General features: G+C 70.2%; 6 non-coding genes across 6 annotated transcripts; all 6 read left to right on the forward strand.

Annotated features, from left to right (window-relative positions):
* The first annotated feature begins 607 nt into the window (after nt 1-607).
* Nucleotides 608-726, forward strand: LOC132650488 (5S ribosomal RNA). Its single transcript, XR_009588850.1, has one exon. It is a non-coding gene; the product is annotated as a 5S ribosomal RNA (ribosomal RNA).
* A 1,809-nt stretch (nt 727-2,535) lies between these two features.
* Nucleotides 2,536-2,654, forward strand: LOC132650489 (5S ribosomal RNA). The gene has a single exon (XR_009588851.1). It is a non-coding gene; the product is annotated as a 5S ribosomal RNA (ribosomal RNA).
* Nucleotides 2,655-4,438: 1,784 nt separating this feature from the next.
* Nucleotides 4,439-4,557, forward strand: LOC132650364 (5S ribosomal RNA). Its single transcript, XR_009588727.1, has one exon. It is a non-coding gene; the product is annotated as a 5S ribosomal RNA (ribosomal RNA).
* Nucleotides 4,558-6,367: 1,810 nt separating this feature from the next.
* On the forward strand, nt 6,368-6,486 carry LOC132650365 (5S ribosomal RNA). The gene has a single exon (XR_009588728.1). It is a non-coding gene; the product is annotated as a 5S ribosomal RNA (ribosomal RNA).
* Nucleotides 6,487-8,270: 1,784 nt separating this feature from the next.
* Nucleotides 8,271-8,389, forward strand: LOC132650366 (5S ribosomal RNA). Its single transcript, XR_009588729.1, has one exon. It is a non-coding gene; the product is annotated as a 5S ribosomal RNA (ribosomal RNA).
* Nucleotides 8,390-10,198: 1,809 nt separating this feature from the next.
* LOC132650367 (5S ribosomal RNA) lies at nt 10,199-10,317 on the forward strand. The gene has a single exon (XR_009588730.1). It is a non-coding gene; the product is annotated as a 5S ribosomal RNA (ribosomal RNA).

A 10,317-nucleotide genomic window follows, 5' to 3' on the forward strand; every position in this document is an offset into this window, starting at 1 on the left:
GTGAGCGGTAGCCACTCGCTGAAGGCAGGGAAAGCGGCAGCAAGGGCGGGGCGGGGCGGGGCGGGGCGGGGCCTGTAACCCACGAGTGACCCCAGCGCCCCGATGGGCAGATGCCCAAGGCGACCCCCCCACGCCTTGTCCAGCGGGGATCCAGAGAGAGGCCCACGGCTCAGACCGAGGAGGGCTCTCTCGGGCTCCGAGGCAGGGAGGGGCCTGCCTGGCCCCCGACCCAGGTGGGGCGAGTCGGGGTCCAGTGCCAAGCCCTGCCCTGGACGGCGCGGCGGGCGGCCCCGAGGCGAGGCGTCGGCGAGAGCCAAGGAGCCCTGGAGGCCCCGGCCGGGGGGTGCGGGGTGGGGGAGTGGGGTGTGGCGGGGGCAAGGCTGGCCCCTGAGCAGAGCCGAGCAGGTTCTAGGTCGCGCGCCCTCCGGCCGCCCGGCCCGTGGGCCCTGGTCCGTGCTGCGGGAGCGGGGAGGGGCTCGGGGAGGGCCCAGGGGCGGCCGGGGGGTGGGCTGGGCTCGGCTGGGCTCGGCTGTCGTCGGGGGCGGGCCGGGGAGCGCGGCCGCAGGCGCGGAGCAGGCTCTTGGGCGGCGCGGAGACGGGCTCGTGCGTCTACGGCCATACCACCCTGAACGCGCCCGATCTCGTCTGATCTCGGAAGCTAAGCAGGGTCGGGCCTGGTTAGTACTTGGATGGGAGACCGCCTGGGAATACCGGGTGCTGTAGGCTTTTTTTTTCTGGCAGGAAGGAGCCTGTTTTCCAAAGGGGCTTTGCGTCGGCTTCTGCAAAGCTCTGTGGCCCGGGCCGGGCGGGGCCACGCCCAGGGCCACCCCCACGCCACCCCACCCCACCCCCCGCCAAGCCAAGGGGCGCCCCCGTCCGCCCTGGCTGCGGGCTGGCCCGGCGGAGCCAGCCAGCCAGCCAGCCAGCCCTCGGGCTGGACCCCGCACCGGGGATAGGGGGTGGCCCCAGGGCGGGGATCCCAGGACCTCAGTGGAGGGGCCGCGGGGGAGGCCGTCTTGACTCGCGTGGAGCCTTCGAACCCCACATCCTGGGCTGGTGGCGGAGCTCTGCAGAGTCCGTCAGTCCGGGCGGCTGTGTCCACGCTGCCCAACCAGAGTCTCCTCCTCCTCGTCCTCCTCCTCCTGCCTGGTGGGTCGGTGGGTGTGGGTTTTGGTGTGTGTGGGTGTGGGTGTGGGTGGGTGGGTGGGTGGGTGGGTGGCTGGGTGGGTGGGGACCTCAGCGGTTCACGGAGGAGGCAGTGTCTGAACTAGAGGAGGGAGGAGTTGGATGGACGGCTGGCTGGATGGATGATAGATGAATGATGGATGAGTGGATGGTGGATGGATGGATGGATGGATGGATGGATGGATGGATGGATGATGGAAGAATGGATGGATGGGTGGATGGATGGATGGATAGATGATTTGTGGATGGGTTGATGGATGGAAGGATGGACTGATGATGGAAGAATGGCTGGATGGGTGGATGGATGATGGCTGGCTGGCTGGCTGGCGGCTGGCTGGCAGCACGCTTGTGGCAGTGGGCTGGGAGGGGAGGGACCACAGAGCCGGAAGAGCGGGCCCTCAAGTTCCCAAGAGAGAAGGAGCCTGAGCGGGGCCGCCAAGCACAGCCAGTGTCCCCTGCAACTGGACTCGAGCCTTGGGACGTCGGGCTGGACACGTCCTGAGGGGACGATTAGGAGGAGGAGGAGGAGGAGGAGGAGGAGGAGGAGGAGGAGGAGGAGGAGGAGGAGGAGTTGGAGACAGTTCCCCCGGGGTGAGGGAGGGATGCCGGGCGGGCACCCAAATCCGGCAAGGGCCCCGGGAGAGCACGGGCAGGGCGGCGTGTACCCGGGTTCGTCCGGGAGGATGACCCAGGCCAGCCAGCCTCCTCGCCCTCGCCCACCGTGGCACGTCCCCCGCCGGCCAGTGAGCGGTAGCCACTCGCTGAAGGCAGGGAAAGCGGCAGCAAGGGCGGGGCGGGGCGGGGCGGGGCGGGGCCTGTAACCCACGAGTGACCCCAGCGCCCCGATGGGCAGATGCCCAAGGCGACCCCCCCACGCCTTGTCCAGCGGGGATCCAGAGAGAGGCCCACGGCTCAGACCGAGGAGGGCTCTCTCGGGCTCCGAGGCAGGGAGGGGCCTGCCTGGCCCCCGACCCAGGTGGGGCGAGTCGGGGTCCAGTGCCAAGCCCTGCCCTGGACGGCGCGGCGGGCGGCCCCGAGGCGAGGCGTCGGCGAGAGCCAAGGAGCCCTGGAGGCCCCGGCCGGGGGGTGCGGGGTGGGGGAGTGGGGTGTGGCGGGGGCAAGGCTGGCCCCTGAGCAGAGCCGAGCAGGTTCTAGGTCGCGCGCCCTCCGGCCGCCCGGCCCGTGGGCCCTGGTCCGTGCTGCGGGAGCGGGGAGGGGCTCGGGGAGGGCCCAGGGGCGGCCGGGGGGTGGGCTGGGCTCGGCTGGGCTCGGCTGTCGTCGGGGGCGGGCCGGGGAGCGCGGCCGCAGGCGCGGAGCAGGCTCTTGGGCGGCGCGGAGACGGGCTCGTGCGTCTACGGCCATACCACCCTGAACGCGCCCGATCTCGTCTGATCTCGGAAGCTAAGCAGGGTCGGGCCTGGTTAGTACTTGGATGGGAGACCGCCTGGGAATACCGGGTGCTGTAGGCTTTTTTTTTCTGGCAGGAAGGAGCCTGTTTTCCAAAGGGGCTTTGCGTCGGCTTCTGCAAAGCTCTGTGGCCCGGGCCGGGCGGGGCCACGCCCAGGGCCACCCCCACGCCACCCCACCCCACCCCCCGCCAAGCCAAGGGGCGCCCCCGTCCGCCCTGGCTGCGGGCTGGCCCGGCGGAGCCAGCCAGCCAGCCAGCCAGCCCTCGGGCTGGACCCCGCACCGGGGATAGGGGGTGGCCCCAGGGCGGGGATCCCAGGACCTCAGTGGAGGGGCCGCGGGGGAGGCCGTCTTGACTCGCGTGGAGCCTTCGAACCCCACATCCTGGGCTGGTGGCGGAGCTCTGCAGAGTCCGTCAGTCCGGGCGGCTGTGTCCACGCTGCCCAACCAGAGTCTCCTCCTCCTCGTCCTCCTCCTCCTGCCTGGTGGGTCGGTGGGTGTGGGTTTTGGTGTGTGTGGGTGTGGGTGTGGGTGTGGGTGGGTGGGTGGGTGGGTGGCTGGGTGGGTGGGGACCTCAGCGGTTCACGGAGGAGGCAGTGTCTGAACTAGAGGAGGGAGGAGTTGGATGGACGGCTGGCTGGATGGATGATAGATGAATGATGGATGAGTGGATGGTGGATGGATGGATGGATGGATGGATGGATGGATGGATGATGGAAGAATGGATGGATGGGTGGATGGATGGATGGATAGATGATTTGTGGATGGGTTGATGGATGGAAGGATGGACTGATGATGGAAGAATGGCTGGATGGGTGGATGGATGATGGCTGGCTGGCTGGCTGGCGGCTGGCTGGCAGCACGCTTGTGGCAGTGGGCTGGGAGGGGAGGGACCACAGAGCCGGAAGAGCGGGCCCTCAAGTTCCCAAGAGAGAAGGAGCCTGAGCGGGGCCGCCAAGCACAGCCAGTGTCCCCTGCAACTGGACTCGAGCCTTGGGACGTCGGGCTGGACACGTCCTGAGGGGACGATTAGGAGGAGGAGGAGGAGGAGGAGGAGGAGGAGGAGTTGGAGACAGTTCCCCCGGGGTGAGGGAGGGATGCCGGGCGGGCACCCAAATCCGGCAAGGGCCCCGGGAGAGCACGGGCAGGGCGGCGTGTACCCGGGTTCGTCCGGGAGGATGACCCAGGCCAGCCAGCCTCCTCGCCCTCGCCCACCGTGGCACGTCCCCCGCCGGCCAGTGAGCGGTAGCCACTCGCTGAAGGCAGGGAAAGCGGCAGCAAGGGCGGGGCGGGGCGGGGCGGGGCGGGGCCTGTAACCCACGAGTGACCCCAGCGCCCCGATGGGCAGATGCCCAAGGCGACCCCCCCCACGCCTTGTCCAGCGGGGATCCAGAGAGAGGCCCACGGCTCAGACCGAGGAGGGCTCTCTCGGGCTCCGAGGCAGGGAGGGGCCTGCCTGGCCCCCGACCCAGGTGGGGCGAGTCGGGGTCCAGTGCCAAGCCCTGCCCTGGACGGCGCGGCGGGCGGCCCCGAGGCGAGGCGTCGGCGAGAGCCAAGGAGCCCTGGAGGCCCCGGCCGGGGGGTGCGGGGTGGGGGAGTGGGGTGTGGCGGGGGCAAGGCTGGCCCCTGAGCAGAGCCGAGCAGGTTCTAGGTCGCGCGCCCTCCGGCCGCCCGGCCCGTGGGCCCTGGTCCGTGCTGCGGGAGCGGGGAGGGGCTCGGGGAGGGCCCAGGGGCGGCCGGGGGGTGGGCTGGGCTCGGCTGGGCTCGGCTGTCGTCGGGGGCGGGCCGGGGAGCGCGGCCGCAGGCGCGGAGCAGGCTCTTGGGCGGCGCGGAGACGGGCTCGTGCGTCTACGGCCATACCACCCTGAACGCGCCCGATCTCGTCTGATCTCGGAAGCTAAGCAGGGTCGGGCCTGGTTAGTACTTGGATGGGAGACCGCCTGGGAATACCGGGTGCTGTAGGCTTTTTTTTTCTGGCAGGAAGGAGCCTGTTTTCCAAAGGGGCTTTGCGTCGGCTTCTGCAAAGCTCTGTGGCCCGGGCCGGGCGGGGCCACGCCCAGGGCCACCCCCACGCCACCCCACCCCACCCCCCGCCAAGCCAAGGGGCGCCCCCGTCCGCCCTGGCTGCGGGCTGGCCCGGCGGAGCCAGCCAGCCAGCCAGCCAGCCCTCGGGCTGGACCCCGCACCGGGGATAGGGGGTGGCCCCAGGGCGGGGATCCCAGGACCTCAGTGGAGGGGCCGCGGGGGAGGCCGTCTTGACTCGCGTGGAGCCTTCGAACCCCACATCCTGGGCTGGTGGCGGAGCTCTGCAGAGTCCGTCAGTCCGGGCGGCTGTGTCCACGCTGCCCAACCAGAGTCTCCTCCTCCTCGTCCTCCTCCTCCTGCCTGGTGGGTCGGTGGGTGTGGGTTTTGGTGTGTGTGGGTGTGGGTGTGGGTGGGTGGGTGGGTGGGTGGGTGGCTGGGTGGGTGGGGACCTCAGCGGTTCACGGAGGAGGCAGTGTCTGAACTAGAGGAGGGAGGAGTTGGATGGACGGCTGGCTGGATGGATGATAGATGAATGATGGATGAGTGGATGGTGGATGGATGGATGGATGGATGGATGGATGGATGGATGGATGATGGAAGAATGGATGGATGGGTGGATGGATGGATGGATAGATGATTTGTGGATGGGTTGATGGATGGAAGGATGGACTGATGATGGAAGAATGGCTGGATGGGTGGATGGATGATGGCTGGCTGGCTGGCTGGCGGCTGGCTGGCAGCACGCTTGTGGCAGTGGGCTGGGAGGGGAGGGACCACAGAGCCGGAAGAGCGGGCCCTCAAGTTCCCAAGAGAGAAGGAGCCTGAGCGGGGCCGCCAAGCACAGCCAGTGTCCCCTGCAACTGGACTCGAGCCTTGGGACGTCGGGCTGGACACGTCCTGAGGGGACGATTAGGAGGAGGAGGAGGAGGAGGAGGAGGAGGAGGAGGAGGAGGAGGAGGAGGAGGAGGAGTTGGAGACAGTTCCCCCGGGGTGAGGGAGGGATGCCGGGCGGGCACCCAAATCCGGCAAGGGCCCCGGGAGAGCACGGGCAGGGCGGCGTGTACCCGGGTTCGTCCGGGAGGATGACCCAGGCCAGCCAGCCTCCTCGCCCTCGCCCACCGTGGCACGTCCCCCGCCGGCCAGTGAGCGGTAGCCACTCGCTGAAGGCAGGGAAAGCGGCAGCAAGGGCGGGGCGGGGCGGGGCGGGGCGGGGCCTGTAACCCACGAGTGACCCCAGCGCCCCGATGGGCAGATGCCCAAGGCGACCCCCCCCACGCCTTGTCCAGCGGGGATCCAGAGAGAGGCCCACGGCTCAGACCGAGGAGGGCTCTCTCGGGCTCCGAGGCAGGGAGGGGCCTGCCTGGCCCCCGACCCAGGTGGGGCGAGTCGGGGTCCAGTGCCAAGCCCTGCCCTGGACGGCGCGGCGGGCGGCCCCGAGGCGAGGCGTCGGCGAGAGCCAAGGAGCCCTGGAGGCCCCGGCCGGGGGGTGCGGGGTGGGGGAGTGGGGTGTGGCGGGGGCAAGGCTGGCCCCTGAGCAGAGCCGAGCAGGTTCTAGGTCGCGCGCCCTCCGGCCGCCCGGCCCGTGGGCCCTGGTCCGTGCTGCGGGAGCGGGGAGGGGCTCGGGGAGGGCCCAGGGGCGGCCGGGGGGTGGGCTGGGCTCGGCTGGGCTCGGCTGTCGTCGGGGGCGGGCCGGGGAGCGCGGCCGCAGGCGCGGAGCAGGCTCTTGGGCGGCGCGGAGACGGGCTCGTGCGTCTACGGCCATACCACCCTGAACGCGCCCGATCTCGTCTGATCTCGGAAGCTAAGCAGGGTCGGGCCTGGTTAGTACTTGGATGGGAGACCGCCTGGGAATACCGGGTGCTGTAGGCTTTTTTTTTCTGGCAGGAAGGAGCCTGTTTTCCAAAGGGGCTTTGCGTCGGCTTCTGCAAAGCTCTGTGGCCCGGGCCGGGCGGGGCCACGCCCAGGGCCACCCCCACGCCACCCCACCCCACCCCCCGCCAAGCCAAGGGGCGCCCCCGTCCGCCCTGGCTGCGGGCTGGCCCGGCGGAGCCAGCCAGCCAGCCAGCCAGCCCTCGGGCTGGACCCCGCACCGGGGATAGGGGGTGGCCCCAGGGCGGGGATCCCAGGACCTCAGTGGAGGGGCCGCGGGGGAGGCCGTCTTGACTCGCGTGGAGCCTTCGAACCCCACATCCTGGGCTGGTGGCGGAGCTCTGCAGAGTCCGTCAGTCCGGGCGGCTGTGTCCACGCTGCCCAACCAGAGTCTCCTCCTCCTCGTCCTCCTCCTCCTGCCTGGTGGGTCGGTGGGTGTGGGTTTTGGTGTGTGTGGGTGTGGGTGTGGGTGTGGGTGGGTGGGTGGGTGGGTGGCTGGGTGGGTGGGGACCTCAGCGGTTCACGGAGGAGGCAGTGTCTGAACTAGAGGAGGGAGGAGTTGGATGGACGGCTGGCTGGATGGATGATAGATGAATGATGGATGAGTGGATGGTGGATGGATGGATGGATGGATGGATGGATGGATGGATGATGGAAGAATGGATGGATGGGTGGATGGATGGATGGATAGATGATTTGTGGATGGGTTGATGGATGGAAGGATGGACTGATGATGGAAGAATGGCTGGATGGGTGGATGGATGATGGCTGGCTGGCTGGCTGGCGGCTGGCTGGCAGCACGCTTGTGGCAGTGGGCTGGGAGGGGAGGGACCACAGAGCCGGAAGAGCGGGCCCTCAAGTTCCCAAGAGAGAAGGAGCCTGAGCGGGGCCGCCAAGCACAGCCAGTGTCCCCTGCAACTGGACTCGAGCCTTGGGACGTCGGGCTGGACACGTCCTGAGGGGACGATTAGGAGGAGGAGGAGGAGGAGGAGGAGGAGGAGGAGTTGGAGACAGTTCCCCCGGGGTGAGGGAGGGATGCCGGGCGGGCACCCAAATCCGGCAAGGGCCCCGGGAGAGCACGGGCAGGGCGGCGTGTACCCGGGTTCGTCCGGGAGGATGACCCAGGCCAGCCAGCCTCCTCGCCCTCGCCCACCGTGGCACGTCCCCCGCCGGCCAGTGAGCGGTAGCCACTCGCTGAAGGCAGGGAAAGCGGCAGCAAGGGCGGGGCGGGGCGGGGCGGGGCGGGGCCTGTAACCCACGAGTGACCCCAGCGCCCCGATGGGCAGATGCCCAAGGCGACCCCCCCCACGCCTTGTCCAGCGGGGATCCAGAGAGAGGCCCACGGCTCAGACCGAGGAGGGCTCTCTCGGGCTCCGAGGCAGGGAGGGGCCTGCCTGGCCCCCGACCCAGGTGGGGCGAGTCGGGGTCCAGTGCCAAGCCCTGCCCTGGACGGCGCGGCGGGCGGCCCCGAGGCGAGGCGTCGGCGAGAGCCAAGGAGCCCTGGAGGCCCCGGCCGGGGGGTGCGGGGTGGGGGAGTGGGGTGTGGCGGGGGCAAGGCTGGCCCCTGAGCAGAGCCGAGCAGGTTCTAGGTCGCGCGCCCTCCGGCCGCCCGGCCCGTGGGCCCTGGTCCGTGCTGCGGGAGCGGGGAGGGGCTCGGGGAGGGCCCAGGGGCGGCCGGGGGGTGGGCTGGGCTCGGCTGGGCTCGGCTGTCGTCGGGGGCGGGCCGGGGAGCGCGGCCGCAGGCGCGGAGCAGGCTCTTGGGCGGCGCGGAGACGGGCTCGTGCGTCTACGGCCATACCACCCTGAACGCGCCCGATCTCGTCTGATCTCGGAAGCTAAGCAGGGTCGGGCCTGGTTAGTACTTGGATGGGAGACCGCCTGGGAATACCGGGTGCTGTAGGCTTTTTTTTTCTGGCAGGAAGGAGCCTGTTTTCCAAAGGGGCTTTGCGTCGGCTTCTGCAAAGCTCTGTGGCCCGGGCCGGGCGGGGCCACGCCCAGGGCCACCCCCACGCCACCCCACCCCACCCCCCGCCAAGCCAAGGGGCGCCCCCGTCCGCCCTGGCTGCGGGCTGGCCCGGCGGAGCCAGCCAGCCAGCCAGCCAGCCCTCGGGCTGGACCCCGCACCGGGGATAGGGGGTGGCCCCAGGGCGGGGATCCCAGGACCTCAGTGGAGGGGCCGCGGGGGAGGCCGTCTTGACTCGCGTGGAGCCTTCGAACCCCACATCCTGGGCTGGTGGCGGAGCTCTGCAGAGTCCGTCAGTCCGGGCGGCTGTGTCCACGCTGCCCAACCAGAGTCTCCTCCTCCTCGTCCTCCTCCTCCTGCCTGGTGGGTCGGTGGGTGTGGGTTTTGGTGTGTGTGGGTGTGGGTGTGGGTGGGTGGGTGGGTGGGTGGGTGGCTGGGTGGGTGGGGACCTCAGCGGTTCACGGAGGAGGCAGTGTCTGAACTAGAGGAGGGAGGAGTTGGATGGACGGCTGGCTGGATGGATGATAGATGAATGATGGATGAGTGGATGGTGGATGGATGGATGGATGGATGGATGGATGGATGGATGGATGATGGAAGAATGGATGGATGGGTGGATGGATGGATGGATAGATGATTTGTGGATGGGTTGATGGATGGAAGGATGGACTGATGATGGAAGAATGGCTGGATGGGTGGATGGATGATGGCTGGCTGGCTGGCTGGCGGCTGGCTGGCAGCACGCTTGTGGCAGTGGGCTGGGAGGGGAGGGACCACAGAGCCGGAAGAGCGGGCCCTCAAGTTCCCAAGAGAGAAGGAGCCTGAGCGGGGCCGCCAAGCACAGCCAGTGTCCCCTGCAACTGGACTCGAGCCTTGGGACGTCGGGCTGGACACGTCCTGAGGGGACGATTAGGAGGAGGAGGAGGAGGAGGAGGAGGAGGAGGAGGAGGAGGAGGAGGAGGAGTTGGAGACAGTTCCCCCGGGGTGAGGGAGGGATGCCGGGCGGGCACCCAAATCCGGCAAGGGCCCCGGGAGAGCACGGGCAGGGCGGCGTGTACCCGGGTTCGTCCGGGAGGATGACCCAGGCCAGCCAGCCTCCTCGCCCTCGCCCACCGTGGCACGTCCCCCGCCGGCCAGTGAGCGGTAGCCACTCGCTGAAGGCAGGGAAAGCGGCAGCAAGGGCGGGGCGGGGCGGGGCGGGGCGGGGCCTGTAACCCACGAGTGACCCCAGCGCCCCGATGGGCAGATGCCCAAGGCGACCCCCCCACGCCTTGTCCAGCGGGGATCCAGAGAGAGGCCCACGGCTCAGACCGAGGAGGGCTCTCTCGGGCTCCGAGGCAGGGAGGGGCCTGCCTGGCCCCCGACCCAGGTGGGGCGAGTCGGGGTCCAGTGCCAAGCCCTGCCCTGGACGGCGCGGCGGGCGGCCCCGAGGCGAGGCGTCGGCGAGAGCCAAGGAGCCCTGGAGGCCCCGGCCGGGGGGTGCGGGGTGGGGGAGTGGGGTGTGGCGGGGGCAAGGCTGGCCCCTGAGCAGAGCCGGAGCCGAGCAGGTTCTAGGTCGCGCGCCCTCCGGCCGCCCGGCCCGTGGGCCCTGGTCCGTGCTGCGGGAGCGGGGAGGGGCTCGGGGAGGGCCCAGGGGCGGCCGGGGGGTGGGCTGGGCTCGGCTGGGCTCGGCTGTCGTCGGGGGCGGGCCGGGGAGCGCGGCCGCAGGCGCGGAGCAGGCTCTTGGGCGGCGCGGAGACGGGCTCGTGCGTCTACGGCCATACCACCCTGAACGCGCCCGATCTCGTCTGATCTCGGAAGCTAAGCAGGGTCGGGCCTGGTTAGTACTTGGATGGGAGACCGCCTGGGAATACCGGGTGCTGTAGGCT

Source organism: Meriones unguiculatus (genome assembly GCF_030254825.1).
Source record: "Meriones unguiculatus strain TT.TT164.6M chromosome 10 unlocalized genomic scaffold, Bangor_MerUng_6.1 Chr10_unordered_Scaffold_79, whole genome shotgun sequence".
Taxonomy (NCBI): domain Eukaryota; kingdom Metazoa; phylum Chordata; class Mammalia; order Rodentia; family Muridae; genus Meriones; species Meriones unguiculatus.